The sequence below is a fragment of the Balaenoptera borealis genome, assembly GCF_965194805.1.
Source record: "Balaenoptera borealis genome assembly, chromosome: 1".
In the NCBI taxonomy this organism is placed as follows: domain Eukaryota; kingdom Metazoa; phylum Chordata; class Mammalia; order Artiodactyla; family Balaenopteridae; genus Balaenoptera; species Balaenoptera borealis.
The window spans coordinates 45,851,206-45,863,535 of record NC_138860.1 but is presented as its reverse complement, the minus strand read 5'-3'; the positions used below and the strand labels follow the sequence as shown (position 1 = coordinate 45,863,535).

Genomic DNA, 12,330 nt, shown 5'->3' with positions numbered 1-12,330 from the left:
AGTGCCTGACACATAATGGGCCCTCAGTAATTACTTGTTGAATGAAAAATATGTGTTAAGGTAATTATCACTGCCCTTTAAAAACAAATATATGTTAATGTTTGTTAACGTGATTGATTTCATCCAATACAGTCTCACAGTACCACAAACTGGAAAAGTTTGAGAAGCAACGCAGTCTTTTTTTTTTTTAAGGAACTCCTTTATTTATTTATTTATTTTATTTATTTGTGGCTGTGTTGGGTCTTCATTTCTGTGCGAGGGCTTTCTCTAGTTGCGGCAAGTGGGGGCCACTCTTCATCGCGGTGCGCGGGCCTCTCACTATCGCGGCCTCTCTTGTTGCGGAGCACAGGCTCCAGACGCGCAGGCTCAGTAGTTGTGGCTCACGGGCCTAGTTGCTCTGCGGCATGTGGGATCTTCCCAGACTAGGGCTCGAACCTGTGTCCCCTGCATTGGCAGGCAGATTCTCAACCACTGCGCCACCAGGGAAGCCCGCAACGTAGTTTTATGATGCTTTGAGACTTAATACATACGTGATTATTTTAAATATTTGTGATGTATATAGAAAACATAGTTCCAGAAAGGTATAGAATGGACCATACCACCTGTGTAGCATGAAGTCAGATGTTTTCTTTTGTGGCACTGAAGAAGAATACTAAACTTAATCTTGCAATTTTTTCTGTATATACCAAAGTTGCTTGACCTGAATTAGGCATGCAGCTTGCTGACAGAAGAATACTGTTCTTTATAAATTAAAAAAACCAAATCAAAACTGATTTGATTTTAGCATGTCAAATCTATTGTTTAGATTTTTAAAACAATAGCAGCTTTTGGTTTTGTTTTCACTTCTCTTTAAGGGTTTTTGGAAACTTCATCTCGTTGTTAATGCACAAAGCATTTGTACCTCTTTTTGGATCACTTGGCTAATATGATTCTTAGAATAAAAAATTACCAAAGCTTTTTGCCACTCTTAAGTTACTAATGAATTGAAGATGTAACAGATCCCAAGACAAGTTAAGTATCATCTCTAAGTGCATGTAGTCTCTTTTTTTATTTAAGGCAATATTAAACAAGAGTAGCTCTATGAAGAAGAAATATTCAGTTCTGATGTTAGCTATGTAAAAGCTGTTGCACATGCTACATTGCATAAAAGCCATGCTTGACACATTACCTTTTCTACAGAAAGTAGGGATATTAGTCTGAATTCAATTACTCAACAAATGTTTATTGAGCACCGCCTGTGCTTGGCATCATGCTAGCTCTGGGGAATCAAAGATAAATGAGATGCAAACTCTGACTCCAGTGAGCTTGTAGAAATAGTGCAAACAATCACATTGAAACAGATAATTGCAATAGAGAGTTATATTTTAATAGGAATACAGGCAGTGGAGCCAGGGAGAGTCTGGGAAAAGATGAGACTGGATCAAGGTTGGAGGGGAATGTCTTATAGGCCGCATAAAGCAGTTTCCACTTTATCCTGTAGGCTAGTATTTCACACATCCAGAGCCGTCAATTATATGCCTTGACAGAAGTGTTTCTGGTCCAAAAAAATTCAGAAATGTTGCATACTATATTACCCACTCAGAAAATCACTATACATCCATTAATAGCTTTTATAGACTTTGCTGTAGAGAAAGCTTCTTAATTTTAGAAGCTTTAAACATATTGTTCCCTGGACCCCACCCCAGAGATTCTGATGGAATTGGTCTGAGGGTGTGCCTAGCTATCAGGATTTTACAAATTTCTCCAGGTGATTCTAATGTGTAGGCAGTGTTGAGAACCACTAGCCAGTATGCTTAACCAGCTGTTCTCAGAGTGTGGGCACAGAACTAGCCTCATCATCACCACCTGGAACTTGTTAAAAATGCAAATTCTCCAACTCTACCAGACCTCCTGAACCGGAAACTCTCGGGGTAGGGCCTTGCAGTCTGTGTCCTCCAGGTGATTCTGTGCACACTAAAGGCTGAGCACCATGGGCCTAAGTGGTGCTCCGCCCTGGTGGCCAATTATAATCATCTGGGAGCTTAAAAAAAAAAGAGAGAGAACAATGGCCGGGTGCTGCCTTAAACCTATTCAATCTGATTCTTTGGGAGTGGGACCTGGGTGTATGCATTTTTATAAACTCCCCTGGTGAATCTCATGTGGAGTCATGGCTGAGAAGGTATAGCATGTACTGCTTTCATAAACTATATCTAAGGAAGTAAATACTTGAATTTTAAGGCTGATTCAGTTTTGTTAATCTTTCCTGTAAGTGTACGTACCTCCAGGAATAAGAAAATGTTAGTTGTTCTGCTACTTTTTATCATGTGACCTGGAGTAAATTGTCTTGAGCCTCAGTCTTCATCTATAAAAGAGGCATAATAATGCCTTCCCAGAGCTTTTCATAAAGTTATTGTGCTTTGAAAGTCGGATGTTGGTATAACTAACCAAACCAGTGATTCTCTGCTTATTTGTTGGGGAAGATAAGAGTTCTAGATCTTATCCCAGGCTTACTGAAATCACAGTATCTGTAGGTATTTTGTAGAGGAGGGAAATTGTATTTTTAACAGGCTTTCCAAGAGATTTATGTGCAGTTGGTGGGGGACCACAGTTAAAGAAATTAATCCAACCTCCTGTAATAAATATACTAGAACCTCTTGAGTTACCAGCAGAGGGCATTATGATTAAAAAGTTTGCCCGTTTAAGCATTCATTAATCAACAGAAACTACTAAAATTGCAAGTTTTTTTTTAAACCTTCAAACAGTGGACATTTGAAAAAAAATGTAGTAAAAGTTAATGTATATTGTTTTGTCAAGTGAATATGTGGTCTTAAAATCCTTTAAAAAACAGGGTCATGTTAAAGTAAGTTCAGTTAAAAAATTGGAGGTTGGCTGACTATGAGTGTAAACGTTGAAAAATACACTCAAATTTGTAGTGACTACAAATTCATTAGTATTTTGGATGCTTACTAAAATGAAATAGTTTCATTTAGTTTTGAGATGCATGCTCAGTGAATATTTGTCAACTCTATTTCTTTTTATTATAGCAGATCATTTATAGTGTTACATTACGAATCAATAATAGATGACCTGTTAACCAGGTCCTTCAGTTAAAGAAGTGAATGAAAATGTGTTTGTTGAACTAAGAGTTCGGGCTCCTAGTTCCAGATCTTTCCCATTGTAGCTGACTTCAGGCATGTCATCTACCCTAAGCTACAGTTTCTTTCTTTAGTAAGTGAGAATACTCATGCCTTCTTCACGTGATGTGTATGAAGATACTTTTTAAACTGTAACGTATTTACAAGTGTTAGTCTTTATTTTCTCTTTAAAGCTGATACGTTAAACTTGAAATGTTTAAAAGTGTGTTATTTCAATTTTAATAGGGGTCTAAACATGATTGTCGTAAGTTAAGATTGAAAATATTGATGTAACAGTTCTTCACACAGTTATACAATTAGGAGCAGAATACCTAATTTGGTAAAAGTTGAAAATGGGATGGGAATATCGCTGATTTCTATACTTACTGCACACTTTCTCCTTGGGTAGGAGAGTGAACTTATTTGCTCTTGGTTTAGAGATTGCTTCTCTCTTATCTTTCCTTTTATACATATACAGGATTAATTTGAGCACTTTTGTTAATGGTTTTCTTATCTAAACACTAGCGAACTAGTCAATACTCTTTCCATGTAAACAAAAGTGTTTTAAGATTTATTTTTTAGGGCAGTACAATCTAGTCTCATTTTATACTTTAGTGAACTTATGTCTAGATTGATCAAGTTACTCTCAAGATCACAAAAACCTTTTGCTTAGTATATAAAGATTATACAGCTTCATTTGGAGTGAAAAATTAATCGAAGAGTCATATGGAAAATTCTAAAACTAAGAAAACTTCTACTTGTACATTAATCAAAAAACATTAAATGTCTTGTGCTTAGATTGACATATCTACAAAGTTAACTAAACAGGTCATGTAATCCAAATCTGAGGCATACTATAAATGTGTGCAGCTTCAACCTGAAAGATAATACTCACAATAACAGTGAATGTATGTTTTTGTGTCTGTGAAGTAGATGATGAGCTGCCTGGTTTAGAAGCAGAGGAGAGGAAAGGGGGAGGGTGAGGGTAGGAAATTGCAGTCTGCCTACATTTTAGAATCATGTTTGTGTGTTTCACCTTTCTAAAATAAGGTTGAAATTATTAAAAAGAAAAAAACCCCAAATTGTAGCATTTGAACCCAAAACTATAACTAGACCATGCTTAAGTGTGTATATTCATTTTATCACTTGGTTTAATATGTAAAACTTTGTATTTCTGTGTCAATTTCATGAACTCTAGATTTCCAGCTCAAGTAACCTTGGATGAAGTGGTTAAAATAATGAATGTTTTCTCAATTTCATATTTTGAATCTTATGGGGGGGTTATCAATAACTTGGCACATTTTGTGGGTGAGGGAACTTTTTATATGAAGGGATATCTCAAGTTTAATTAATTAATTAATTTTTATCTCTTAAGCTTAGATGATTTTTTTTCTAGCTGTCATATTTGGTTTGATTGTTTTTAAATATAGACTGAGTGCTAAATGGTGCCTTGGACACAATCATATTCTGGATGGACATTCATTTGTGATCATAGTACATGATTTTGGAAAATGAGACTTCTGCTTGAATTTAGGAAAGGAAGATGATTAATTTTTATCATCTTCAAATGCTTTTAGTAATCTTCAAAACCGTTGTAACCTCTGTTACGTTCCTGTGGCTTTGGTTTGAAATACCTTATAGAGCTGGTTTTCTAAAACAAAACAATTATAATCACGAAACTGGGGATTTTTACATGTGTGTGTGTTATTTATATATATAAATCCTTATTAAGTCTCACAAGAAAGAATTTTCCTTTTACTCTCTTACCCCATTTTAACATAAGAACAAAACATATACTGGTATAACCATACATAATTCCTGGGAAAAGGAATCCTACAATCACAGCAGTTTTTTATATCTACTAATGATTTAGTAGCTTCAAAGAGTGTGGAGTTCGCATTTGAGAGAATATTAACTTAATATTGTATGTTTTGATAGCTGACCTCTTGAGGTTTTAGAAAGGTTATTTAGAAAAGGTCATCCTTCTGTTGACACAAAGATAACACTCTTTAGGCTGTTTTATAGATTAATTGTTGAAACAAAAGTTTTTATGAAAGACGTAGAAAATAAAGACCTTAAAATTAGTGGCTTTTCAGCATCTCGACTCATTGCAGTGTGCAAGATGTTCAGCCATTGATAAAAAATTTTCTTTGTCTAGATTGGAGAGGTTTATCCATGTTTAGGTCTGACCTACTTTCTTTGAGGCTTGGCCTTTCTACCCTTAGATAATTAGACTTCACCTTCCCTCCCCCATTAGGGTTTCCACAGATATCACTGCACCTCTTTATCAGATTTTTCATATACCCCATGTCCTGTATATCAGTCACTATGTTGAGTAAGAGAAAATAATACAACCTTTTATTTTAAAATGAAAAGGTTTAGTTGCTTCACCCTCCATGCTATCATTTTAGACCTTTTTCATAATTTATTTCATAATCAGCTCCCTAAGACTTTGACCACTTTTAGGGCAGGAACTTTGCTTACTTTTCTTCATTTTACTTTTCTATACCTAGATTTATACCTGTATGACGCATAGCAGATGGTTAAAAAAAAAAAAAAGCGGGGGGGGCTGTGTTGAATGGTTGAATGAGTCTTTTATAGTCTATCTGGTGGAGGGCAACTTCTTGTAGGGCTAAATGCTGCTAATAGTACTACATTATGACATTAGATGAATAGGTAATATAGAGGTTCCAAAAAAGATACAGAAGAGAGAAGCACAAGCTATGAAAGGGTAAAGAATAAGAAAATCAGGAGGAAGGAGAAAGACTGGAACAAAGAGATTGAGGAGATAAAAAAGGTATTTATGTCTAGAACAGATGATGGAGCCTCCAGTAATTTGCCCAAATGGCTCTTGTGGTCCCATGTTATCCTTAATTGCTTAATTCTGATCTCTCTATATCAACTATCTAAATTAGGGTTACTAGAAGGAAAGACGAGATGTAATGGAAGTGATTGAGACTTAAGGAATATAAGCAGGCGTTTCTTATATAAGACATATAATATATATAAAATATAGACAGTAAAAGCTTTTTATGGTATCTATATTACAGTTTGATAAACACAGGTTTAACATAACATTTATATCAAATGTATGTAATACATAGTAAAATTTATATTAAATTAGCTGACAAAATATGTGGCATCCACATATTAATCTGACTGAATTATCCAACACAGCTGATATTTTTTTAACCTTCCTCTTTAATGCTACTGAAGGTAATAGATCACACATGACTTACTTTTTAGAATAACTAGATTTCATTTTATACATTTGAAGCTCTTATCTATGCTTCCTAGCATTTGTAATTCAAGAATAGGAAATAAGGACCTTTATTTTTATCCTAAATGTCAGCGTTGTGAGGACCTTTATTTTCATCCTAAATATCTGCGTTGTGATGCCAGTTATTCCTCCTACCCCTAAAGCATTTCTAAGTGTCGGTGTTCTTTTGTTTTAGTCAGTAAAATCCAGTTTTGGTGATGGAGTTAAATATTTCCCACTTGATCACACCAGAATCAAATAATCAAATATAAATGAAGATTACTTCTTGAAGATAACAAATATTTTACTTTGTTTATAGAGTTGTTTTCATTTAAAATCAATACTTTAAAATTTTCCTTTTGTAGCTGGTTATTTCTTTTTTTTTTTTAACAGCTAGTTTTTTTTTAAATTAATTAATTAATTTATTTATTTATGGCTGTGTTGGGTCTTCGTTTCTGTGCAAGGGCTTTCTCTAGTTGTGGCAAGCGGGGGCCACTCTTCATTGCGGTGCGCGGGCCTCTCACTATCGCGGCCTCTCGTTGCGGAGCACAGGCTCCAGACGCGCAGGCTCAGTAATTGTGGCTCATGAGCCCAGCTGTTCTGCGGCACGTGGGATCTTCCCAGACCAGGGCTCGAACCCGTGTCCCCTGCGTTGGCAGGCAGATTCTCAACCACTGCGCCACCAGGGAAGCCCTGTAGCTGGTTATTTCTGCCTAATGATTTATTGATCTGATAATTTAACGAAAATTCCCTGCTATCCCTGCTATTAAGTCACCCTAAGAAATGCTAAAACTACCAAACACTACATTTTTCAGAGAAGCAGATGGGATGAAAGACTGACTAAATCAGTGGGGTTAGACATCAGTAAAATAAATGAAATGGGGTGGGGGATCAAAGGTGCTCAACAAGGGCTATCATAATAATTTTAACTTAAATAGTAAGTATATAATAAATACATGGATAAAGCCAGATGATCAGTTCTAATTCCTTCTTACAGAGTAGTTGTACAAAAGGTTTAACGTTAGAGTGTACCCTAGACTCTAGGATTAGTCTCATCTATTTTGAGAAATATCTTCTTGTGCCTCTAAAGAACTTTTAACACTGTAGTAGACCAACCATCTGCCCATAGTGAGAAGTGATGCAATCAATGTTCTCAAGGCTGTTTCCAGTAATATAAAAGGTTGAGTCCAACTCAGGACAATGTTTTCTCCCTAGAAGATAACTCAGTAAACATTGATTATACGTCAGAAACCCCTGGAATTATGTTACATTTTGATGGTACAATCCTTGTCAATAAGGCATAATAAACCTTCAAGAATCAACATATACTTACCATTAGTAATAATGTAACTGGAACTATAAGTTGTAGATTTTCCAATTAATGTTTCTTTTTTAAAAATTTATTTATTTATTTATTTTTGGCTGTGTTGGGTCTTCGCTTCTGTGCGAGGGCTTTCTCTGGTTGCAGCAAGCGGGGGCCACTCTTCATCGCGGTGCGCGGGCCTCTCACTATCGCGGCCTCTCTTGTTGCGGAGCACAGGCTCCAGACGCGCAGGCTCAGTAGTTGTGGCTCACGGGCCCAGTTGCTCCGCGGCATGTGGGATCTTCCCAGACCAGGGCTCGAAACCGTGTCCCCTGCATTAGCAGGCAGGTTCTCAACCACTGTGCCACGGAAGCCCCAATTAATGTTTCTTTTTTGCTAACATTAAGATAGATTATGTTTTGACAGCACATAGCTATATGTTTTCCCCAACTTGATTGTTGAGCTAAGACAAATAAGTAAAATCATCAAAATTATATTTTTATATTAAAGATAGTTATTTATGCAGATTTTATTGAAACTCTTGATAACGTAGATGAAAAAGTGTGAGTACTTTTGTGCAGCATTGGAGTGTAAGGTAGTATAAAGAATGTATCAGTCTTCTTTAAAAGGATTTGCATCCATTTACGAGGGTGACTATCCTAGAAAAAGTGAAATACTCAGACCTTTTGGGGGGTTACTAGATACTGACTCTGAGTTAATACTAATCTCCGGGGACCTAAAATTTCACTGTAGTTGGAGAAATGATCAGGGAAACAGATCTACCTTGATTAATAAGCAGTGACTACTGGTTTGTTTGGAAACTTGGAAAAAACAGAATTTGAGGATTGGTGACAGGAAAGTCTAGAGGAGAGATGTGTGGATGGGCATCTTGTAATGGGCACAGAGTATGAGGGTATTTGTGTCCCAAGTGAGTACTCATCAAAGACTACCCACTGCATTGGAGACTCTCAGTAGTCAAACGGACAAGATCAGCGGTCCTGTGGATGTCAGTCACCCTCTTCCCCTAGCCACCGCAGTGTTTGGTCAGTGAGCTCATATGCAAAGGGACAATAGCAGCCTGGATAACATGAGCTCAAACGTGGGACTTCCCCTTATGAAGGCTGCTCTGGACGCTACCACTGCTGAGAGCCCGAACTGCCAACAGCTGAGGCAAATGCTACGCAGTCTATAAGGCACCATTCCCTAGGCTACCATCAAGCCACTAGTGGCAATGATTCAGACCCCTTCCGTCACGAAGGGGGCAATGATTTGTCTTCACTGGAATAGACACTTCTTTTACATATGGAATTAACTTCTCTCACTGCAGTGCTTCTATAGCAAAAGAAGTACAGCTATGGTTACATGGAATTCGCTGGCTTTATCATGTACTACTAATCTAAGGAACTGGCTTGGTAACACACTGTAGAAGACTTATTTTCCATACCAGCTGTAACCTATGAAGTTAGGGTGCTGTCCTAGATAATGCTGTATATGATGCTGTTTCTTCCTTAGTCAGAATGTAGATCCAAGAATCAAGGGAAACAAGTGGTAATGGTTTCTCCACAATTAAACCAAATAACTCTTCTGTTAACAAGTACTGTTTCAGTCATTGCTGAGTCAGGAAAACAGAAGCCACTCTAGGTATTTCAAACAAAATTTAATATACAAACTTAATTTCAGTGCTATTGGAAGGACTGGAAGAGCAAAGGGGAGAAAGTGGTAATATCTGGAGGGGCAAAAAAGAGGAGGATTTTTAATGGATTTTGAAATTTTCTGTATCTTTTTGCCCTCTGTACCATAGGAGCACAATACTACATGATTACTGTACTTATTTTTAAAAAGTCAACAGTTCCTCTAGATTGCTTGGAAATAGTTGTAAACAATTACAAGAAGTGGATGTGATCCTATAAAATATTTTGTGTGTAGAAGTAGAAACATTCTTCAGTCTAGTGTTCCATTCAATTAAGGTGTAATTGTTATGCTTCCTTTACATATATAGGCTTAGGACCTAATGTACAAGCAACCATCTGTTCTCAAACAAAACAAAGAAAATCCAACTTATTTTCAGAACCTTTAATCAGGAATTAATTTTCTTTCATAAATGTGTAAATTTTCAAAGAAGTTACAGAGATTTTATTATAACCTGAGCCAATGCACTTTTCATACCTATGTGTTTTCAACTTTCTATTGAAAAGTCGCTTAAAATAGAACTCCATGTTCAGAAATTTAACTGCCAGTTCTTCAACTCAGATACTTCTGTGACAGAATGACTGATGTAGGAAGGGGCCATTGTCTATACACCTACTCCTTATGAATTTCTACATTCCACCTCAGGTCTGTGTCTTACCTGGGCTCAGGGGTGATTGGTTCCTGCTGCCACGATCATATCTGTCTACCACCAACAGAGGTACTAATTTCTCTTCTCATGCTGAGATATGGAAAATATTCTCTCTTAGTTCAACTAAGATACCGTAGGACTTTATAGAAGGAACCTTCACTAAAAGGCTAATGAATATATGACTAAGCAAAAGGAAAAAAAATAGACAAAAGCAGTTCAACAATTCCTCGTGCTGAACCAATCAAAAGATTAGCTGCAAAAGAAATTTCATACTTTGCAGTTTATGTAGTTGATGGTTTTTTCCCTTACCTCAGCCCTCATGTTCTGGGTCACCTATTGCTAAATCCCAGAACTTACTGGCTTAAAACAATAGCAGTCAATTATTTATTTTCTCTAATGGTTCCAGGGCTTGACTGGACACGTGTGGGTAGTTCTCACTTGAGAGCTCTTGTGCGATTGTGGTCAGATGGTGTCTGGAGTCATCTCAAAGGCTGGCTGATGCTGGCTGTCACCTAGAACACGAACATGTAGCATCTCCATGTCGCCTGGGCTTCCTCATAGACTGAAGGCTGGTTTCCAAGATCATCCCAAAATAACAGGTGGAAGCTCTATTGCCTGTAATGACATTGCCTCTCTTGACTGAAAGTGTTATTTTGCTTTCATTCTTGATTGATACTTAACTGTGTGTAGATTGTAGGTTGACAGTTATTTTCCCTAGGCACTTTTTAAAAATATTTATTTATTTATTTGGCTGTGCCGGGTCTTAGTTACGGCACGCGGGATCTTTTTAGTTGCGGCATACAGGATCTAGTTCCCTGACCAAGGATCGAACCCAGGCCCCCTGCATTGGGAGTGTGGAGTCTTAGTCATTGGACCACCAGGGAAGTCCCTCCCTAGACACTTTGAAGATGTAATTTCATTATCTTATATCTTCTTGGAAATGAGTAGTCAGCTGTCAGCATATTGCTTTTTTCTTAGCTGGTAATCTGTCTCTCCCCCCACCCCCGTCCCACCCTGGAATGCTTTCAAGATTTTCTTCTGTAACGTTTATGTTTGGTAATTTTATCACAAGATGTCTAGGTATAGGTTATGTTTTATTTATCTTTCTTGAGATGTGGTGTGTTTTCTTCAATCTGAAGACTCATATCTTTAACTCTGGAAATTCTCAATTATTATCTTCAATTATTCTCTCCCTCATTCTCTTTAATTCTCTTGTTTCGGAATTCCTATTGCTGACTCTCCTCGTTCTGTCAGCCGTATCTCTTGACTCCTTTTTTCTTTTTTCCATCTTTTTTATCCCTCTGTGCTATATTCTGAATAATTCTTCAAATTTATTTTCTGATTCATTAATTATTTTTACCAATTTTTAATAATTTTATTTAATCATTAAAAATATATAATACCTTCACATTGCTTAAAAATAATTCAATACGTGAAAAAGAATATACAGTGAGTGAAAATTCTTCTTTCCATGTCTTTTACCTCAGTTAGCTCATTATCTTCAAGGACAATCAAAATTAATTAGTGTAGACTCTCTCTTGTCTATACTTTTGCTTATGCTACCTGTTTTAAAGTGAGACTAGCCTGTAAGCTCTATAAGGACAAGAACTCTTTGTTTTGGTTTTTGATATATCCCCACCTCACCCAGGAGTTAAATGTATAATGAGTAATCAATTAGTACAGAAATAGAAAGAAACTGCCTGGTCACCTGGATCTTAACACCATGATTTCATAGTTTTGGAAGAGTTCATCCTCAAATTTGTAAGTTTAGGAATTTTATTTTACCAGTTTACTGAAAACTTACCGGACTCAACAGTAACCAAATTTAGAAGAAAGCAAGCTGATATATCAGAATGCCCATTTATTTATTTACATTGAAATCAGTAACTGCCAGCTGAACCTAAATATTTATAAATTAAGTGACTCCTAGAGGAAAGTTTACGCTGCAAACTAGATTACTACCAAGTTTTCTTGCTGACTGCTGGGGATGTTGACCTCAAGCTAAAGTAATCTCTTTTCTTCTCTGGAATTTTATTTGCCAAATAGTCAGGTCAGCCTTTCCCCTATACAGGGATATTCTTTTTCTTTAATCCCCTTTTCTAAGCTCTGTGCAAACTACTACTTCTTGTCAATTATGTCAACTAATAGTTACCTGAAAATGTCAAAACACAACTGGTCAGATTTCAGTGTTATTTACATTGCTTAAATTACATTCCTATTTCCCTAAGGTGCTATCTTGATGACTTTGATTAGAATTGGCTGATTACTAAGGTCTATCAGCAGCATGTTTGCACACCATGTCTTAGGGTTGGTATTA

General features: G+C 36.6%; 1 protein-coding gene across 16 annotated transcripts in view; it reads left to right on the top strand.

Annotated features, from left to right (window-relative positions):
• Nucleotides 1–12,330, top strand: part of SWT1 (SWT1 RNA endoribonuclease homolog) — a 106,899-nt gene that overhangs the window by 53,644 nt on the left and 40,925 nt on the right. The gene's annotated exons all lie outside the window — the stretch shown is intronic.